This window comes from Canis aureus, chromosome 13, assembly GCF_053574225.1.
Source record: "Canis aureus isolate CA01 chromosome 13, VMU_Caureus_v.1.0, whole genome shotgun sequence".
Classification (NCBI taxonomy): domain Eukaryota; kingdom Metazoa; phylum Chordata; class Mammalia; order Carnivora; family Canidae; genus Canis; species Canis aureus.
In genome coordinates, this window is record NC_135623.1 from 15781602 (window position 1) to 15804411 (window position 22810).

General features: G+C 40.2%; 1 protein-coding gene and 1 pseudogene across 2 annotated transcripts in view; both read right to left on the reverse strand.

The window, feature by feature from the left end:
- ZFYVE9 (zinc finger FYVE-type containing 9) overlaps nucleotides 1-22810 on the reverse strand; it is a 184360-nt gene that overhangs the window by 160529 nt on the left and 1021 nt on the right. The gene's annotated exons all lie outside the window — the stretch shown is intronic.
- LOC144281548 (small ribosomal subunit protein uS10 pseudogene) lies at nucleotides 15562-15916 on the reverse strand (annotated as a pseudogene).

Below are 22810 nucleotides of genomic sequence, written 5' to 3' on the forward strand. Positions count from 1 at the left end.
ACTAATTAATTTTGTAATCCATCTCTATTCCAATATATATACTCAGTGCCTATATCCTCTGTCCTGCCAATTTCTTCTTCTCTTGGTCTATAAATATCTTCATATATCTTTCAGTATGAGGTATCTTTTAATAAAAACATTAATTCTTCTTCAACTCTACATTCCCCTTTAGTTACTATCTTTCTGCCTTCCCTGCACAGCCAACTTCTTTTTTAAAAAATTTACAGATTCATGGGACACCCGGGTGGCTCCACTGGTTGGGCTGCAGACTCTTGATTTTGGCTCAGGTCATGATCCCAGGATTCTGGGATCAAGTCCTCCTGTCAGCCTCCATGCTCACAGGAGAATCTGAGGATTCTCTCTCTCCCTCTCCCTCTACCCTTCCCCCAACTCATGCTCACATGCTCTCTCTAAAATAAATAAATAAATAAATAATTTTTAAAAATTATGGATCCAACTCTCATTTTCAATCCACTGCAACTCATTAAATTCATCAATGCTGTCTAACTGCCAAGTCCAATAGACACTTTAAATCCTCATCTTAGTCTATGCACTGGAACCAGCACAGCTGACCACTCCTTTTAAAAACTCTCCTCCCTCTCTTCTTTAAAACTTCATACTTTCAGGATCCCTGGCTGGCTCAGTTGGAGGAACATGTGACTCTTGATCTCTGGGTTGTGAGTCTGAGCCCCACAGAGGGTATAGAGACTATTTAAATAAATACTTAAGAAAAAAACTTGATACTTTCTACCTATTTTCCTCCTATGTCTTTTCTTTCTCGGTCTCATTCTATGAGCTTCTCTCTTAAATATGATTTTTATCCAGTCATGTTCTGAGACCTCTTCTGTCTCTACTTGTTTTCACTGGAGATTCTCATCCACTCTCTTGACTTTAACTACTTCTCCCTAAAGACTATTACATTTCCTATATTCCTTCTGTAAAAAAAAGTTTTCACCATATATTCAATATTGGATCCAAGGCCAGACACCTAGGAACTATTCTTTTCATCAACTATGTCCAATTAATCTCAACAATTCTCTCTCCTTTAAAGATTTTATTTATTTACTTACTTAATTTGAGAGAGAGAGAGAGAGAGAAGGGGGAGAAGAGAGGAAGGGGCATGGCCTGGGTGGCCCAGTTGGTTGGGCATCTGCCTTTGACTCAGATCATGGTCCCAGAGTCCTGGGATCAAGCCCCACATCAGGCTCTCTGCTCAGTGGGGAACCTGCTTTTCCCTCTCCCCTCTACTTGTGCTCTCTTATGCACGCACACACACACACTCTCTCTTTCTTCTCTCTCACGCATGTGCAAATAAATAAATAAAATCCTTAGAAAGAGAGAGAACAGAGAAGAGGGACAAGCAGACTCTGCAATGAGTGGGGAGCCTGAGGCGAGGCTTGACCCCAGGACCCTGAGATCTTGCATGACCTGAGCCAAAATCAAGAGTCGGAGACTTAACCAACTAAGCCACCCAGGTGCCCCCCAACAATTACCTCTCACATCCATTCTTTCTTCTTTATCTCAGATATTATTCATACTCTGATCTTTGGCTTATATTTATTCAATAGTTTCCCAACTGGTATACCTGTCTCCATTCTTGCCTTCCTCTAATACATCTGCTACACTGACACCAAAATAATTGTTCTAAAAGCTCAAATAAGATCAATTGGTCTACTATTTTAAACTCTTCATTGGTTCCTCATGCTTAAGAAAAAAATTCTAACTCCTTTAAACAGCATATGCAGCTTTTCTTCACCTGGCTTCACATTTAGGTCTCCACCTCAACTTCTGCCCCTTATCCTTTCAACCTACAAAATTACATTGCCACACTATTCGCTATTCCCCAAATACGGCATGTTGCTCCACATACTTTCACACATTTGTACACCCAGGCTTCCTATAAGATGTCCCTCTCTTTTTTTCTTCGTGGTAAACTCTTGCTAATTATCAATACTGAACACAAGCATCATCTCTTCGGTAAACTCCTGGCAGAACTTGGTAAATCTGGTGCATTTACTTATTTACATTATCTGCCTTCTCAATAGCCCTTTAATTCCTTGATGACAAAGACATCATATTCTTTTTTTTTTTTTTTTTTTTTTTTTTTAAGATTTCTTTCTTTATTTGAGAGGGGGAAACTGACCAGAGGGAGGAGCAGAGGAAGAAGGACAGGCTGACTCTGCTAAATGTAGAGCCAAAAGCAGGGATCGATTTCAGGACCCTAAGATTATCTCCTGAACTGAAATCAAGAGCTGGACACTTAACTGACTGAGGCACCCAGGTTCCTCTCTCATTAATCTATCTCCAGCACTTGGGCACAGTCTTACCAGAGTAAACATGTCAATATAACTGTTGTTAAATGAACAGATAAATGAATGAATTAAATACTTCACCGAGCACTACTAAGAAAGACAATTTTCCTTTCTCAAAAAGCTTCTTAAGGGGATCCCTGGGTGGCTTACTGGTTTAGTGCCTGCCTTCGACTCAGATCATGATCCTGGGGTTCCGGGATCGAGTCCCACATTGGGCTCCTTACATGGAGCCTGCTTCTCCTTCTGCCTATGTCTCTGCCTCTCTCTCTCTGTCTCTCATGAATAAATAAAATCTAAAAAAAAAAAAAAAAAAAAAAAGATTCTTCATATGTAGTAGAGAAGCAAGAAGACATATATTCATGAGGAGTTAGGTAACAATACAAAATATAAGTCAGAATTCAGAAAAAAGTACACAATATTAAAATGGAACAAATGTACAAATAGAAGTTATAAACATTTAGAGGAAACAAAAAATCACTACAGCTTAGAATAATCTGAGGCAACATGGAAAAACTATCAAACAAATACTGAGAGAGAGGTAGGATTTGGAAAAATTTAGAAAGAGGAAAAGAGGGGATCCCTGGGTGGCTCAGCGGTTTAGCGCCTGCCTTCAGCCCAGGGCGTAATCCTGGAGTCCCGGGATTGAGTCCCACATCGCTCTCCCTGCATGGAGCCTGTTTCTCCCTCTGCCTGTGTCTCTGACTCTCTCTCTCTCTCTCTGTGTGTTTGTGTGTGTGTCTTTCATGAATAAATAAATAAAATCTTAAAAAGAAAAAAAAGGAAAAGAATTTTGTTTTAATCTATAAAAATCAAAACTAATTCTAAACTGTTTCAATGTATGCAACTGGTACATCATGAAACAAACATGTTTCTATAGAAAAAAGAAAATTGAACTTTCCTGAGTAACAAATCCATCAAATCTATTCAAAGAATATATCTTTGAGCTTACTACCATAAGGCCAAGATCAAATTGCAAACAAGCTATGCACCTGTTTGAAAGACTTTGTGTGATCAAGCTTTTGTGTCAAATCTCCTAACAAACAAAATTACAATAAAAATCTCTACATGTGGGCAGCCCGGGTGGCTCAGCGATTTAGCACTGCCTTCAGACCAGGGTGTGATCCTGGGGACCGAGGACTGAGTCCCACTTTGGGCTCCCTGCGTGGAGCCTGCTTCTCTACCTGTGTCTCTGCCTCTATGTGTCTCTCATGAATAAATAAATAAAATCTTTTTTAAAAAAACAATCTCTACATAATTTGCATTTATATGATACAAATATTTGCTTCACCAATATCTGAGCACCTGTTATGTTCTCAGCACATATCTAAACACTGGGAATAAAGCAGCAAGCACATAGGCAAAATGTGGCTTTCTTGGAGCTCACATTCTAATGGGTAGAAATGAATAATAAACAATATAAGCATCTAAAATATGTGACATACCAGATGATACATGTCAAGGAGAAAAATAAAAAAGAAAAGGAAAAGAAAGATTGGGGGTTATAATTTTAGAACAGCCAGAGAAAGTCCCATTGAGAAGGTGACATTTATGTCAAAACCTGAATGTCATGGAACAACTCTAAAAATATCTAGGGGAAGAGAGTTCCAAGCAAAGACAGGACAAAGCAAATTAGGTGAGGGGAACACTAGATGAGCAGGAGAGGTTTAGGGGAGGGATCAGATTAAGGCTGGCCAACTGCCAATTATTTGTAGCAAAAATCAGTCCAGTGGCACTAAGCATATCCACATTACTGTACAACCATCATTTCCATCCATCTCCAGAACTTTTTCATCTTCCCAAACTGTATTCTTTAAACATTAATTCCCCATTCCTATCTCCCCCCAGTCCTTGGTAATCACTATTCTACTTTCTGTCTCTATGAACTTTCCAATATTATTTTACTGGAAAGGAATCTCAAGTCCTGATAGGCAGGACTATCTGCTTTATGGCAGATAAATGTCAAAAGTAAGACTTATATAGAAACAAAAGCATTGATCATTTATAGCCAAATAGATTCACAAATAGATTCCTTTTTTGCCTCAGGACCTAGGCTTAGCTTGCTGAATTTCTGCAAGGTATTTAACAGTCTCTCATCTTTTAATGGACAAATGTCAAAATAGGGGTCATATTATCAATATGGTTAACGGATTCCTAACAAGCTGAACAGCTGACCATAAACACCTATCCATCTGAAGGCACATCACTAATAGCATGGCCTAAATCTTCTTGGTTCTATCTTATTCAACATTTTTGTTAATTATTTGGCTATGACCATTTGTGGCACAATGATGAAATCTGTGATATGATATAAAGAAAAGTGTGACAGCTGGATCTGCTAGATTAAAGAATCAGTATTCAAAAGATCTAATCAAATTAGAATAAACTAAATCTATTTAACTAACATGATGCTTTACAGAGATCTATAGTTCTACATTCCTGTTCAAAAAGACCCAAACAGGGGCACCTGGGTGGCTCAGTAGTTAAGCACCTGCCTTCGGCTCCGGCCGTGATCCTGGAGTCCAGGGATCAAGTCCCACATCAGGCTCCCTGCTTCTCCCTCTACCTCTGTCTCTGCCTCTTTCTGTGTGTGTCTCATGAATAAATAAATAAAATCTTTAAGAAAAGAAAAAGAAAAAGAAATGTCCAAAATGGAGGGGTTAAAGGGTAGGGCAATTTCAGGCTATATGATCAATAGCACAGTTTGCCTCAACCAACATTCACTGGGCACCTACTTGGTCCTAAACCATACCTGAAATACTGTTTCCAGGCACAAGACTCATGACACATTGTGACAAATAAAAACATCCAAGAGGGCAGCCCGGGTGGTTCAGCGGTTTAGCGCCGCCTTCAGCCCAGGGTGTGATCCTGGAGACCTGGGATCGAGTCCCACGTCGGGCTCCCTGCATGGAGCCTGCTTCTCCCTCTGCCTGTGTCTCTGCCTCTCTTTCTCTCTCTCTCTGTTTCTCATAAATAAATAAATAAATAAATAATCAATCAATCAATCAATCTTAAAAAAAAAATCCAAGAGAAAATAAGAGATGTCTAGAAGTTTTTACTTAAAGAGGATAAAAGTAACTAAGAAATTTAATCAGAAGATAATTATAACAGTAATACCTAACAATTCCTTTATACTTATGTGTGGCACTCATGGAGGTATGTCACTTGTATCTCCCTTCAATAAAGAACATGGTATTCTGCTGCTAGGCATGCAGTAAGCTGACAGCCTCCTGTCTCTTCAAGATCCCTAGAAGCTGAGACCATTCTCTTCCTGGGCAGCCAGCCCCAGCCAACAACTGGTCACATCATGCCCATTTCTGTCAAATGCAGGACTCTCTAATGAAGAATTTTTGCTCTAGAGTCTTCACTGGGTCTGGGACTGTCAGATCTGAATCATACTGAGGCCCTCCCTGCCAAATGTTTCCTCCCCCTTTCCTTTCATAGGAGTCTTCCTCCTCCCCTATCATATACTTCTTTGTATTCCTAACTCTGCTCCAGCATCTGCTTCCAGGAGAACTCAAATTGGCACAGTTGATACCAGAAATGGACTGAGAAAGCAAAAGGTAAAAATCAGATTTGGAAACTAGATCACTTCCTTTCCTACTGCAGTATGGATTTCATCCTGGGTACTATGTGAAATGTGGACAGTGCCTGGTACAAGTTGGTGGCTGAAATGTTAAAACTTTCTTAGGAAGAGTGCTAACACTTCCTTGGGAGAATATTCCAAAAGAGGACTCTATGTGATTGGTATAATGATTCTTATGTTTGAAATGTATGAGGGGAATAATGCATGTTAAGCACAAAGGAAGTGGCTAGCTTTTATGCTGCACTAACTCCCTAGAGAAAGCAGCTAATAAACAATTAGAAGCTAAATATCACAACCAGAGGGTTCTCTGGTAGCTCCAAAGAGGTCTTTACCACCCACAGTGGAAGAGCACAAAAGCTGAAGACCAAACTCAGGACAGTTCGAGACTGCGATGCTAAGATGACTGAATGCTCAGTGAGGGCAGGTTTATTGTGCCAAGATCTGGGTCCTGGTTTGGACAACAGGGAAGCATGACAGACGGGAGAGGGACATCTAAAATGGTTGACCCCAAAGACTTCGATTCTCTAGACTGCTCTGAGCCCTCAGAGTCTGCAGGGATAACTCCATTCCCCACTGTATGGGAAACACTTCAGAGGTCTCTCACCTACAAGGCAATAAAAGGCTCTCCTCAGGAAGGGCCCCCACCTCCACGACTGGTTGCCATGATAGTAACTCATGTTAACCTTGCCAAGGAAACCTTGGGCCTCAGGAAGGAGAAAAGAGATAAGAGCCCAAAGTTGCTGCAAGAATTCACCAACACATACCAGCAGGATCACACAGACAACAGAGTGGGGCTTCGCTTAGTGGAGGCCAGAATGTTAGCCTTATAAGGTAAAGTCTACTTGACTGGGGGTAGGACACCATTTCAGAAGATGGGGGTCACCACTGTGGCATGAAGTTCCTGCTACAGTGACTCCTATAAGCCTGGAAAAAAAAAAAAAAAGGCCCACATTGAATGAAATTGAAATGCCTGAATTGGGATGCCTAGATGGCTCAACTGGATAAGCATCTAACTCTTGATTTCAACTCAGGTCTTGATATCAGGGTCATGAGTTTAAGCCCAGCACTGGGCTCCATGCTGGATATGGAACCTACTTTAAAAAAAAAAAAAAAAAAAGTGAAATGCCTGAATTGACACAGCAGAGGATGGAACTTGGGATTAAAGGGCTCAGGAAAGTGGGTATGCTAGAATGAATATATTATGTGAGGTCAGAAGACCCACCAGAGGATTATGTACCATAAGAGAGTGCGTAAGACACACCATTCACCAAGGCCATCAGAAATATACCGCTGAGAGGGACACCACCATCACTAAGAAGTGGTTGTTCTCTTCTAAAATACATGCTGTCACAGTTTGGCTCATAGCAATAGGGATAATGAGGCACTGAAGCAACAGCAACCAGGTGGTGGCACTTAAAACCAGAAGCTAGTGGACCAGTTATTTTAACTGGCAAGATGGGAAATAGCCAATAAATCTTGGCCAACAGGAAGCTGTGGAGATAGTTAACAGAACATGGTGTCATTAGAGCAAAATAAGCAGTCAACATTGCTGCTTAATATCTACAATCAAAATAAGGCAAGAATGCATAAGCACAAGGCTGAGAGTGGTGGCCTCAATACAAAACTATCCCTTGCCTAATTCTTGGACCCAACCTAGTTGTCAGATCCAGACCCACCAGCTTAGAGAGATGGCTGGCTCATATACTATATAGATACACAGAGAGAGATGTGTATATATATATATCCTTCTCCAACACCACCTATGGCTGTTTACTCTGGTGACTATACAGTGGAAAAAGCAAAATACCCAGACATTTAAAGAACTATTGGTCACAGAGTCTGAGTTGATGTTGATATCTAGACACCTTGGAACATCATTATTGCCCTATTACAGGAAAAGAATATAGAAACTAAGCAATAAATGGGGTTGTGGCCAAAGTCCAGCCTACAGTGGGTCCACTAGTCTACAGATCCACCAGGGAGTCATTTTAACAGGCCCTGAATATAACAAGATTGGCATCCCCAGAAGTTGAGGTAATCTCCACCCTGAGTCCTTGGCCTCTGGAGTAAGAACTATCATGGGGAAAAAGACAAGTGAAACCTACAAGTAATCTAAACATCTCCCACCCCTTAGCCAAAATGGTAAATCAAAAATAGTACTACATAGAGGGTGAAGGTAAGAGGAATGGCAGAGATTAGCGCCACTTTAGGATCTCAAAGACGCAGGGGTAGTGGTCCCTTTCCTGTGTTTAACGCCTCTGCAGGAATCGGCTGGATCCTAGAGAATGATGAGAGACAACCACAAGCTCAACCAAGTAGTAGCCATAACCAAAGCTGCCCCTACCAGATGTATTATGTTTGCTACACTAGATAAATAAATATAGCCTCAGTGTGGTATGTAGCTACTGATTTGGCAAATGAGTTTTCTATCCTCATCAGAAACAGCTCCTTTCACATGGAATAAACAGTATACATTCACAGTTTTGCCTCAGGGCTGTTTTTTTGTTTTTTGTTTTTTGTTTTTTTTTCTGCAAAAAGCTTTATTGTCTCCATTTGGCCCACGTTTTGGGAAAGGGCTCCAGGATGGTTAAAAAGCTCCCTAGTGGCTGCATGGGAAAAGGTTCAGGCACAAGCCCTGGCACCGGGGGTTGCCAGAGGAGCCCATCAAAGGCTGCTGGTCTCCAGAGGCTCCTAGTCGTGCTTGAGAATGAGCCTTTCGAAAAGATACTCGCCCAGCCCAGCCTGGGGGGTGGCCAGCCTGCGGAGGTTAGTCAGGTGGTCGCCCATCTTCTTGATGAGTTTTACCTCCTCATCTAGGAAGTGGTTCTCCAGGAAATCACAGAGATGGGGATCCATGTGGGCAGAACCCAGGCATGCAGATCCAGAATCCAGAAGGGCCTGGTTCAGGCTCTTCTCCAGAAGCAGGGCGGCTTCCATGGCGTCCAGGGTCTTCCCCCACTCATCTTGGGACGGTTTCTGCACGTCCTGGCTGGAAGAGGGCACGGCCGCCGCGCTGATTTTGCATCTTCAAGAAACGCTGGGCACCCTCGCGCTTCTCCTCAGCCAAGCTTCTCCTCAGCCAACTCGCAGAAGAAGTGGCCCACACCCTCCAGAGCCACATCGTCATGGTCGAAATAGAAGCCCAGAGAGAGGTAGGTGTAGGAGGCCCGCAGGTGCATGTTGACCAGGTGGTTGACGGCGGCCTCCACCTCGGTAGAATAATTCTGACGAATCTGGGAGCTCACGGTTGATCCCAGACAAGGAATTAAATTCAAACTTGGGTGTTCACTGCTGGTGGCAGAAGATGGCCAGGAAGATGGCTCCGAAAGTTGTGACTGGAAAAAAGGTTGGAGGGTGGCCGTTGGCTGGTAGAAGGGGCATCCCTGGGTCTGTTCCGTCCAAACACTGTTGAAGCAAGAGACAGATCCGCAGAACCACTGAAAGCACTGCCACCTCAGGGCTATATTAAGTCTCCTACTCGATCATAAAAGTATGAAGAGAACAAGACTCAGAACAGCACATTGATCCATTTAATCATGCTGATCGTGCAAGATGAACAAGAGATGGCCAGCATGCTAAGTACATGGTAAGATACATGCGCTCCAAAGGGCAGGTGAAAAACTACAAATATCCGTGCCATTTCAGTGAAGTTTCAGGAATTCTGGAGGTCACAGTCATTCCAACCTATTCCCTTCAAAGCAAAAGACAAACTGCTGCATTTTGCATCTCCCACTACAAAAAAGGAACCACAACTCTGGTAGGCTTCTTCAGATTCCAGAGGCAACACATTGTATACATAGGAATATTGCTATAACCCATGAGCTGAGTGATACGAAAAGCTCACTGCCAGCTTTGAGTAGGGTAAACAACTCTACAGCAAGTCCAGGCTGTGGTGCAAGCAGTTCCTATCCTGTTGGAGGTCTAAATGTTGGGAAAAGATGCAGTAGAGAGTTTATAGCAAGCCTTAGTGGAAGAATCACAATGCAGGCACCCAGAGATCTGCAAGACAATCATACTGTTACATAAAAAAAAAAAAAAAAAAAAAAAAGCTCCTGGTGTGTTTCTGGGCTCTGGAAAGAAACTGCTCACCCACTGGGCACTGTATGTCCAGAACTGCCCATAATGATCTGGGTTCAACAGGGCTCTCCAAATTATAAAGTCAAATGAGCTCAGGAACAATCCATTATGAGGTGGAAATGGTACATCTAAAATCAAACTCAAGCTGGGTGGCACAGCAGGTTGAGCATCTGACTCTTGGTTGAAGGCACAGTAGGCTGAGCATCCAACTCTTGGTTTCTACCTGGGTCATGACCTTGGGGTCATGAAATCCAGATATAGCCCTGTGTGGGGCTCCGCACTCAACAGGGAGCCTACTTGCAGTTCTCTCTCTTCCTCTCCTTCTGCCCTTCCCTCTGCTTACATGCTACCTCTAAATAAATAAATAAATGAATGAATGAATGAATGAATGAATAAATAAATAAATAAATAAATAAATAAATCTTTAATTAAAAAAAAAAATTTAAAACTGAGCAACCTGGGTGGCTCAGCGGTTTAGCACCGCCTTCAGCCCAGGGCGTGATCCTGAAGACCCAGGATTGAGTCTCACATCAGGCTTCCTGCATGGAGCCTGCTTCTCCCTCTGCCTGTATCTCTGCCTCTCTCTGGTATGCAAGTCTCTCATGAATGACTAAATAAATAAAATCTTAAAAAAAAAAAAAATCCAAGCAGAACCAAAAGGCACAAGTAAGCTATATATGTAGGCAGCTACCACAATTATTCCAGCACCTTCTCCTCAGTTCACACCTACAGCTGCTTGGGGGATCCTTTATGACCAACTTAAGGAGATAAAAGCCAAAGCTTGGCTTATAAATATATTATAAATGGCTGAGTATGTGAGTGGAAGCTGAAAAAAGAAACAACAGCTTCATTATAGCCACCCTTAGGGTTGACCTTGACAGTGGGAAGGGAAAAATCTTCCTAAGGACAGAGCTTCAAATGATACATCTGGTCATGAACTTTGGTAAAAAGAAGAGTGGCCAGAGGTGAAAATATATAGATTCATAAGCAATTGCAAATGGAATGGCTAACTGCTCAGGGGCCTTTAAGGAAAAAGACTACACAATTATTAGAAGAAGGCACGGGTAGAAGCAAATTAATAGACATATGGGAATGTGTAATAGTGCATAAAGTGTGAAAATTCTTTTCACGTGCTAATAACCCCCAAGAAGCATCCAATGAAGAGAGACACCAAATAACCAAGTGAACAAAATGACTCAGAAAGTTGACATGAGGGATCCCTGGGTGGCGCAGCGGTTTAGCGCCTGCCTTTGGCCCAGGGCGCGATCCTGGAGACCCGGGATCGAATCCCACGTCAGGCTCCCGGTGCATGGAGCCTGCTTCTCCCTCTGCCTGTGTCTCTGCCTCTCTCTCTCTCTCTCTCTGTGACTATCATAAATAAATAAAAATTAAAAAAAGAAAGTTGACATGAACCACCCCAGAACTGGCATGATGGGACATGAATAAAGTAGCCAGTGTGGCAGAAATAAAAATAGAAGCAAAGGAGGAGGCAGGGACGCCCACTTAGCAAGGCCCAATCAGGCTACCACCCCCACTGAACATCCAATCTGCGAGTAACAGAGACCAACACTGAGTATAGCACTATGCCTCAAGCTGACCAACCAGTTACCACATCCTATTCCTTCCATCTTGAAAAGGCCGAGCAGTTGATCCCCACAGGTATTCAATAGATAGTTATTCCAGGCATAGGTTTTTCTTTCCATAGAACCCCAGCCATACCACTAAGGAAGGGCTAACAGAATACCTGATCCACAGACACAGAATCCCATTTAACGTAGCATCCAACCAAAGGAACCACATTACAATGAAGGAATTGTGGCAATGGGCCCATAACCATGGGTTCCAGTGGTCTTATCATATAAAAGCACCATACAAAAGCATCCAGCCTTATAGAGTACTGAAATGGCCTACTAGAGACACAGCTGATAAACCAGCTCAGAGACAAGAATGGCGTGCTATCCTCTAGGATAGAGTATGTGCACTGATTCAGAGCTATGTTCCCAGTAGGAAGAACACATAAGTCTGAGAACCAAGAGGTAGAAGCAGAAATGACCTCCACTTACCATCATTCTCAATGATCCACTGGAGGACCTGTGCTTTCCATCTGGACAACGCTGGACTCCAGAGACCCTGGACATATTTTTGCCAGGAGACATGTCAAGGATCATACTGAGTTATAAGTTATAGCTGCAGCCAGTACAACTGGGACTCTGTGTCACTGGACCAAGAGCCAAGAAGAATCACCACCATGGCAGGGTAAATTAAGCCTCATCCTCAGAAGGAAGTATGTCTGCTGTTACATAATAGGAGCAACAAAGAGTTTGTGGAACTCAGATGATCCATCTGGGTGGCATTTGCCACGTACTCCCCTGCCCAGTTGTGACTATGAATGGACAAATGCAACCACTCCAGCCTCACAGCAGTATGATTCTCAGCAGCCTCAAAAATGAGGAGTGGGTCGTATCACTAGGTAAATTGCCCAGACCAACAGAAATGATAGCTAATGGCAAGGGAAATTTAGACTGAATAGTAAAGGAGACAAGGAGATCCACTGCAGCCCTGAGACCAGTTACACAGATGAGGGCTGAAGCTTGTCTCACTAATCCATTTCTTTGAAGTTTCCTATCAAGAAGAGAAGTCCAGGGTGCCTGGCTGAGGCATGAGACTCTTAATCTCAGAGTTGTGAGTTTGAGCCCCACATTGAGTACAGAGATTACTTAAAAAAAAATAAAATAAAATATTGAGAGAGAGAGAGAGAGAGAGAGAGAGAAGTCAATGGAACTCTGAAAGAACTGCTTTCAGAAAATGTTTGGAGGGATCCCTGGGTGGCTCAGCGATTTGGCGCCTGCCTTTGGCCCAGGGCGCGATCCTGGAGTCCCGGGATTGAGTCCCGCGTCGGGTCCCGGCATGGAGCCTGCTTCTCCCTCCTCCTCTGCCTCTCTCTCTCTCTCTCTCTCTCTCTCTATCATAAATAAATAAATAAATATTTTAAAAAAAGAAAAAAAAAAAGAAAATGTTTGGAGACCTAGATCCTACAGCACAAGAAATGGACTGTAGCAAATTCTTGGATCTCCCTTCAAGAAAGAACTTGTATTAAAAAAGAAGAGGGGAGGGAAAAGAAAAAGAAGAGGGGTGCCTGGGTAGCTCAGCTGGTTAAATGTCCAACTCTTGATCTCAGGGTCATGAGTTCAAGCCCTGCATTTGTAAAAATTAAAAAAAAACAAAAGAAGAATGAACTTGCATTCAGGTGCAGGGAGACAGTTAGCTAAAAGGCTCCAGCTGCAGTATGTTCAGAATTCATCTTGGCATTCCAGTTGAGCCCAGGCTCTTCTGGGGCAGCTCCTAGCCAGTGATGAAACATGGTAGATGTACTAGAACCCAGCCATTCCTTCCCAATGCAGGACTCCCCTAACAGGTGATTTTTGCTCTGGAGCTCCCTGTTGGATTAGCTGAGTTTTGTTGTTTTTTTTAATCTGTATCACAGATTGAGGCTCTTGTAGGTCAGTTCAGCTTGCACTCCCTTTCCTTTCCTGTATTACCTTACTCCCCCATAAGACCAACAAAAGGATGGATAGTTTAAAAAAAAAAAAGCACTTGGTAAATATAAAAGACTTTTTTCTAATAGTTAACAGAAAGGTCCTTCAGGAAGTAATCAGGGCCTATTACCCAAGAGTTGAAATAGTCATGGATATTGTGAGTGGCCTTATAAAACATAAAAGTTAACCTATATCAGTAAGAGACATACTACTAAGTATTATGTGAAAAAAATGAATCCCCAGCTAATAAACTGGATAATATATGGCTGAACAAAGTCTGAACCAGTTTCTTTTACTCCAAATTTTTAAAACACTAAAGTGTATTTATCAATCTCTATCTGGGGTTCTATATACAGAACACTGAAAAATCCAAACTTATTTGATTAAAGAATACTTCCTTGCTCCTGGCCTAGGATGATTTAGTTCCAAAGTCAAAATTCACTGATCAAGGTCTCCAAAAGCTAACGAGGGAAAGAATGACAATTTTCTAGCTGGTTAACAATTTTCCAACTAATCAAAATATCACCTATCTATATGTCAAAATAACCATCTTTAGTATTTTGAGAGTAGAAAGGATATATAAAAGTTGTCACTAAAATGCATCTCATCCTTTTTTAATATAAAACATGCCCTTCTTTGCTTTATCAACAAATTCTCTAAAGATCTACAATAATGGGTTCACATTTTAATTACTAAATTTTCACTTTATGAGCAATATGAAAGCTTTATTTCAAGTGTGCTACAGGTGACCTGGTAATTTCATTTAACACAGATCTAGATGGTTTTTTCTCAAGCACATATACACTATCACAAGAAAGGACAGAAGAATGGGAGTAACAGGTAGGGAGGGAAGAGACATCAGTTGCAGACTACTCATCCAGCTAATTCCCAGAGTTTCTGTGTTTTTATTTATAAATATATTCTCTTTCCTTATTACAGGAGAAACTTTTATGTAAATTACAATCCCTTGTTCTTAATTCTCCTATTTTCCTTAGCCCATTCCCCCTATTCTGTTTTTTCATTAATGATACTGTCCACTGCCTGGAGCTATGCATATGCCATCTATGTTTTCATCCAGTTCTTTGGAAATTTGGATTGAATATTAAATGTGGAAGGGGCATCTAGTCCATCATTTATTTTCAGGTCAGAGAAATGCAGCCCAGAAATCAGTTATTATATTTTTCTAATAATAGCAAAGCAGACATTTATCTACTTCAAAAATACATATATGAAAGCTGAAATTCCCAAAATATATGCACATACACATTTTTTTGAGAGAGAAGGAGAGAGAGAGAGAGAGAGAGCAGGGAAGAGGGGGAGAGGAAGAGAGAGAATCCCAAGCAGGCTCCATGCCCAGTGTGAAGCCTGATGCAAGGCTCAATCCCAGGACCCCAAGATCACCACTGGAGGCAAAACCAAGAGTCAGACCCCAAACCAACTGTGCCAGACACCCCACATTTTTTTATCATACAAATGCTACATGCCAGTAGTATACTTCAAAGGCAAATACCACCAAAGTCAATCAACTAAAGTTGAACTCTCCTAATATGAATACTTCCTAAAGCACTATGTATCTTTTTTTTTTTTTTTTTTTTTAAGAGGGAAGGACAGAGAGAGAGAGGCGCAGAGGTAGGGACAGAGGGAGGGGGGGAGAGAGAACTCCAAGCAGGCTCCTCACTAAGCATGGAGCCCAACTCTAGGTCTTGATCTCAGCCAAAACCAAGAGTCAAATGGTCAACCAACTGAGCTACCCAGATGCCCCTGGAATATCTTAAAACAAATACAAAACACATGGAGAGGTTCACATGATGAAAAAGACTGCAAACTATGTAGTCAGAGAGATACATGGTTTGAATCATGGATGTGGGCTTAGGAAAGTCAGTAAACATCTCCATGCCACAGTTCCCTTAGTTATAAAACCTTCATGACAGTATGAAAGTCATTTTAAGAATTAGAAATAACATATATGAAACACCTACCAGAAAGATGGCACACAGTGGTCAAAGCTATATATATATATTTTAACAACTGATAATTTATTTAAAAGGCTGATTCAAGAATCTGCAATAGTGACTTCAATGTGGACTCCTAGCTCAAAACTGATGAAAGTAATCTGTTTAACATTCTCAGAAGGACTGTGCAAATCAATAAGTCACTCATGGATCCTCATCTGAAAACAATCCCAAGTCTTAGAACCTTCACCGCAAGGAAGTTTTCTCATAGTGATTCTCAGAGTCATGGTGGGCAGCAGAACTGGTCCTTTCACTTTGAGACTCTTTTCCTTTGAACCTCTAATCAAGTCAGCACATACCTTTTCCAAACATTTTAGGTTGCAGCTGGTTAGTTCTAACCCAGTGAATTCCCACCTCTGGTTCCACAGGTGCCTTTCTGGTGTCTTTAAAAGCCATGGCTGTGGCGGGGGTGCAGCTTCCTGACCCACTTATTCCTCCACGAGAGTGAGCGAACAGCCGTGAGTCAGGAGCAGGAGCAGGGTGCCCAGAGCTCCACTGTAGCTGCAACAGCATCTTCCTCCTAGAGCTCAACCTTCTTTTTTTTAGACATTGAGCAGAAGCTTCCAAGAGTGACCTCACAATAATCTCAAAAATAGTTTACTTCAGCTACTAACTAAAAACAAACATAGGGACACCTGGGTGGCTCAGTCAGTTAAGTCTCTGCTTTCGGCTCAGGTCATGATCCCAGGATCCTGGGATCCAGTGGTATCTGGCTCCCCTGCTCAGTGGAGAGTCTGCTTCTCTCTCTCGCTCTGCCCCTCTGCCCTTCCCATCTCCCCAAACCACCCCCACCCCTTGTGTTAACCATCTCTCTCTTTCATATTAATACATAAAATCTTTAAAAAATAATAATATAAAAACAAATACCTATGGGCAGTTATTACATCACCAGAATCACAAAAAGGTCTAGATGATATATTCTTAAGTTTTAAGGTTTTTCTGAAACTGGAAGGGTTCTGCTTCAATGACTTTTTAAGGGTTCTCTTGTTCAATTGAAAATGAAAAATGGAGGGCTCAGCCAGTTAAGCATCTGCCTTAGGCTCAGCCCAGCCATGGTCTCAAGGTCCTGGGATGGAGCCCAGCATGACAGACTCCCTGCTCAGCGAGGAGTCTGCTTCTCCCTCTCCCTGCCCCCACCCCCTCACTCCCTCTCTCAAAGAAATAAGTAAAATCTGAAAGAAAGAAAGAAAAAAAGAAAGAAAGAAAGAAAGAAAGAAAGAAAGAAAGAAAATGAAAAATGGAGACTAAGAGTTACATAAACCCTGACAATATTTTCACAAAATTTTTAAACTGCTTGCTCTTTATTTTAGTAAAGAGAATTTTGAGGTAACCAATATTTTGTTTCAATATAATACAAAAACATATACCATTTACTCTTTCTTCATTTTAATAAAACAAACTGGCAGATAAACTACCAAACTATAACAAGAGATTAGAAAAGAACCATATTATAGGGGCACCTGGCTGGCTCAGTCCATAAAGCATACAACTCTTAATCTCGGGGTTGTGAGTTTGCGCTCCACCTTGAATGTAGAGATTACTTAAAAATAAAAATCTTTAAAAAAAAAGAATCATATTACAAATAAAAATGAATATCTCTTCATTAATCCTAGTCAAAAGGCTCCAGAACTAATGTTTTTTGTAATTTTCTATAGAAATTATGACATTCGAAACAACTAAAAGACTGTATAACAAACCAGTGAGGCCTTTTTATCTCATTCAGTGGAAGGTCTGCATTAAAGGATCTAAAAGTGATCCTAAACACTTAAAATACTGTGTATATAGAATGAAGGTCCAAAACTTGCACTTTGCTCAAACAATAGTTCCCTGAAGTATCTCCTAACTAGTTTGAAAAAATCTTGAGAAACATTACCAAGTTATTATTGCTGACTTTGACCTGTGTTCTACAAAACTTCACAGAAAAGCTTTAATATCTTCAATGGGAACAAACAATAGGGGACTATACTATGTATAATAATAAAGAATAGGAGCTCTTGGCTAGCTCATTCTGTGGAGCATGTGACTCTTGAACTTGGGGTTTTAAGTCTGAACCCCACATTGGGTGTAGAGATTACTTAAAGTCCGTTGGAGGGGGGGTGATAAAGAACAATGACTCAACTATATTTATATAGAATTACATATCATGGAGAGACAATGACAATCCTTACAATCCTTAATGTTGGGCTGGCTGAGAGACAGGGGCACCCGGCACCCAAAAAGGCTGATCTTCGGCCAAAGCAGCCATGACCACATCATCTCCAGTAAATCCAAGCCTAGATGGGAAACCAAAACTTTCCATCCAGGACTTTCCAGCCAGGGACCACCCCCCATCGTCTGTACTATCCCCACCCCCAGCCAATCCTCTAGGCGCTCACGATGTTCCCTTGCCTAATTTGGCAAGGGACCCACCCGAACCCCGGTGTGGTGAGCCTTCCCTGACTCAGAGGCCACCTCGCCAGGGAGCACTCCCCATTAAAGCACTCTCGAACCTACTGCCTGGCTCTGCTGGGTTTTTTATTTCTCCGCTGTTCATTTTGGAAAAAACCTAACACTTAATATGTCAGACCTCAATGCTTAGAAATGTTAATGGGTAGCATATTTATGCTATTGGACTCTATCTTTTTAGAAATGTTTTAACAGTTAAAGGAAAACTGAACTTAAGGAAATATTCTTAGAAGATAATCTTCCAGCTGGAAATCCCCTCTTCCCATTACTACCCAAAGTGGTTAACTAGTTCTGTCCAGTTCACTGTTTACTAAACAGGAAACTAGAAAGTTCACAGCTTTTGTCCTCAAGACAAAAAGATTCCTTATCATTAAAGACTCCTGTAATTTATCTGCAAGTAAAAGCTTCATCAATTTACATAATGACTGTAAGTAAAAGTTATAATCCTCAAATAGAGCCTTAATTTACCACTTCACACCCACTAAGATGGCTCTAATTAAAAAGATCTAAAAAAAAAAAAAAAAAGACATAATAATAAGGGTTGGTGAGGATATGCAGAAACTGGACCCTTCTACATTGCTGGTGGGAATACAAAACGGTCAGTCCTCAAAAAGGTTTGAAAAGTTACCTTTTGACCCTGACAATATAACACTAGGTGTATACCCAAAACAAAGGAAAACATTTGTACATTAAATGTTCACAGTAGGGACGCCTGGGTGGCTCGGCGGTTTGGCACCTGCCTTCAGCCCAGGGTGTGATCCTGGAGACCTGGGATTGAGTCCTATGTCCGGCTCCCTGCATGGAGTCTGCTTCTCTCTCTCTCTTTCTCTTTCTCTCTCTCTCTCTCTCTGTCTCTCTCATTAATAAAAAATAAAATCTTTAAAAATAAAAAAATAAATGTTCACATTGTTCATAACAGCCCAAAAGAAAAAATAACCCAAACTGACGAAGGGATAAATAAAATGTGGCATATCCCTATAATGGAATATCATTCAGTAGTATAAAGAAATGAATTACTGGTACATGCTAAAACGTGGACAAACCCTGAAAACCTTATGCTCAAAGAAAGAAACCAATCATATATCTTATGATTCCACTTATACGAAATGTCCAGAAGAGATGGGATATAGGCAGAAAGCACATTAGTGGTTGCCTAGGGCTGGGTAGATTGAGAGGAAACAGGGAGTGGATTTCTTTTTGGGGTGATGAAAATATCAAAAAGCAGATGCTGGTAATATCTGCATAACTCTGAATACCTCACAGCATTGAACTCTACACTTTAAATGGGTTAACTGTATAGTATTTGAACTATATCTCAACAAAGCTGTTACTAAAAAAGAGTCTTATCTAATATTTTAAATTTAACTGAAATACATGTATTCTTCACTTTACATCTTAAAGTTAACTTTAACTAATAAAGTTAACATTATTTCAAACAGCCAGGAGAACCCAGGACTGAATACACCCAAACTTTCTTTTTTAGTGAAAAGTTCTAGACTCATTTTATCATTTCCTTAGGTCTTACTTCCTAAGACTCCTTCCCTCAAAAGATACTAAGTTTTCATTTAAGTTTAATTAATCTTTAAAACCTAGGGCATGGATTTACTACTTCTGTGTTTTATTTTTTTTTAAGATTTTATTTATTTATTCATGAGAGACAGAGAGACAGAGAGACAGAGAGAGAGAGACACCGAGACACAGGCAGAGGCAGAGGGAGAAGCAGGCTCCATGCAGGGAGCCCGATGCAGAACTCTATCCGGGGACCCCAAGATCACGCCCTGAACTGAAGGCAGGTGCTAAACCACTGAGCCACCCAAGTGTCCCTAAACATAGCATTTTTAAATTGTTTTATTAAATATTTATTTATAAAGCATAAAACATTCCACTAACTACACCATTAAAATGCTAACTCTGATACCTTAATTTCTCCCTAATTTAACAATCTCTAATAGTTCAAAATTAATCATATTGATTTTATTTCCTAGTTGTAAACTGTATAAATAATGATCTTTCAAGTTTTTTCAAATACAAGTAAACAAAAAGTATACTTTCCACTTTTAGGGTAACAATGATTTATCAGGATTCATGAAATTGAATTGCAGCTCTGATTTACATACTGTATCATTTAATCCTTACAATAATTCTATAAAATAGGCATTAACAGCTTCATTTTATAGAATAATTAAGGCTTAAAAGGGGTAAGAAATTTGTTCAAGGTCCTATAGGTTATAAGACTGAATCCCATATCTGACAGGTTATAAAAATCTAGATCTAATCTACAGTTTGTAAAGAAAAGTCTATGTTTTGAAGACCATTCAGTTTTTAAATAATGCAATTTAACAAATTGATATTGTTTTTGAAAACTAAGTATATAGACTAGTTTTATTCAATAACTGCAACTATTTATCTCTCATTATTACCTTACACTAAAAACGTTGCTCTATATAATGCAAGCCAGGTACACACAATAAAAAATCACGTAAAAGTCCGAAAATGAATAATGGAAAATAAAACTCTGACAATGTAATAAGTGTACCCTATACATACAGAATAGCTCATTTATTCAGTAAAAATGAGATGGGAAATATGTATAATAATTACAATCAAATTGTTTTCTATCAAAAATTTTTAAGAATTCCAAAAGTAGATTCATTCTCTAAAAAAAATTAAAGCTACCATGTTTTAAGTCACATATAAATTCCAAACTCTATTTTTAATTTTGTTTTTCCCAAAAAGAGAAATGGATGTGAACATTTATTGGGTACTTTTAAAAGATCCTGAGCTAATTGCTTTTCATTATTTTTATCTCATGGAACTAGTTCTACTTCTCTGTGATGGGTACTACTCCAATTATTACTACATAAGAAGCAACTCAGGATCTAAATGTCACATTGTTCTAAGAGTTGTAGTAAGAATTCCTGCCCACATCTGACTCCATACTCTGTACCACATCATGCAATTAGCAACCATAAACCACCACACACACACACACACACACACACACACACACACAATGTCTTTAGGAATGTATTTAAGTCCAGGCAATTATCTTTTAAACGAGATTTGTGCCTTGCAACTTGTCTGTGGCCAACATATATAACAGGTGCCAAATAAAAGTTTACTGAATGGGATGCACACTGGTAGCTTAGCAACAGAAGAAGAAATGGGACCATCTTCATTCATTCTGCCTTTCTAAGGGAGTTAATATACAACTATTACTTACCAGGCAACATATACAACTTTCTCCTTACAGAGTAAAACAATTATAGAATAGAAGGGAATGGAATAGAAGGGAATGATCACATATAAAAATTACTAATTCTTAAAGGGCAAGCTGTTGATTAAATATTTGAAGCTTTCTTTTTTTTAAGATTTTATTTATTCATGAGAGACACACAGAGAGAGAAAGAGGCAGAGACATAGGCAGAGGGAGAAGCAGGCTCCATGCAGGAAGCCTGATGTGAGACTTGATCCTAAGACCCCAGGATCACGACCTGAGCCAAAAGCAGAGGCCCAACCTCTGAGCCACGCAGGTGCTCCAAATATTCGAAGCCTTAAAGAGAGATCCAGCATGTTCTGCTCAACTCTTGTCTGCCTCGTAAGAGTTCTGTCTCCACAGTTGGCTAGTTGCTAGCAGAGAGACCATGGTCATTTTTGTGCTCCTAGAACACCAAACAGAGGACCTAACACTTAATACTAATAGCTAAACTTTTATAAAGATCTTCCACAAATTAGAAAACTTTTTCAGATGAATTAACCCTAAAAGCCTTGCAAGGTAAGTGTAGTATCTATCTACATTTTATAGACAATGACTTCAAAGTCCAAGAAGAGATTAAGTGACAAGATAAGTGGCCAGGTATCCTATAACACCACAGCCACCAGAAAAGGCTGATATATGTTAATTGAATCAGCTATCCCTTGAAATATCATTTTTCTTTCTAAGATTGTAACACCATTATCTGTTGCTATGATAAATGATTGTACTGCCACTTAAGATTGATAGCTTTGCTAGAAAACAGATACTGTCATTTAGGCTTGACCAGGTTAGTTAACTTTTAACTTCGTATATCAGTGATTCTCAAACTTTAAGAGGACTACGAATTGGGGAGCTTGATAAAAATAAAGATCCTTGGGCCACCATGATCTCTAGAAATCCTGATTCAAGGGACCAGGAATCTGCATATCTTAATAAGCACTCTCAGCTGATTCTAATGGTTGTAGTCTTTAGAGACACTTTGAGAATTGAACTAGACTTCCGAAACTTAATCTACTCCCCCCAATTATTTTAATCAAGCCAATTTTTTTTTACAGTTTTAAGTATTTAAGCAAAATCTTACAAAAACAATCCAAGCCTACCACATCTAACAGGAAAGGTCCTCAAAAATGTTTACTACACCAAACTTCTCTAGACCTCAGGAGCCTGCAGACCGACCTCAGGCCCTGCATGGAGCCTGTTTCTCTCTCTGCCTGTGTCTCTGCCTCTCTCTTCACATAGTTGATGAGTTCAACTATGACTGCAACGTAATTTAGTAAAACATTTTTGTAAGTCCTACAAAAACGACTGGATGTTAAATAGTAAAAGGGAACCAGTTAACTCTGAACCTGACAGAAATAATAATTAAACACAATTTGAATAATTAATAAAGTAATCATAAGCCAATAACTTTTAAATCATCAACAGTACAAGCCCATTTAAAACTTTAAGTGACCATCAAAATGTACTAACTATAAGATTATGGGTGACTTTTTCCGCACTATTAAATATTTATTGAGAGTTGACACAGTAGGTTTCTGTATTCTTCGAATTTTCTACAATAAGCAGATTTTATTCACAATTATCAAAGT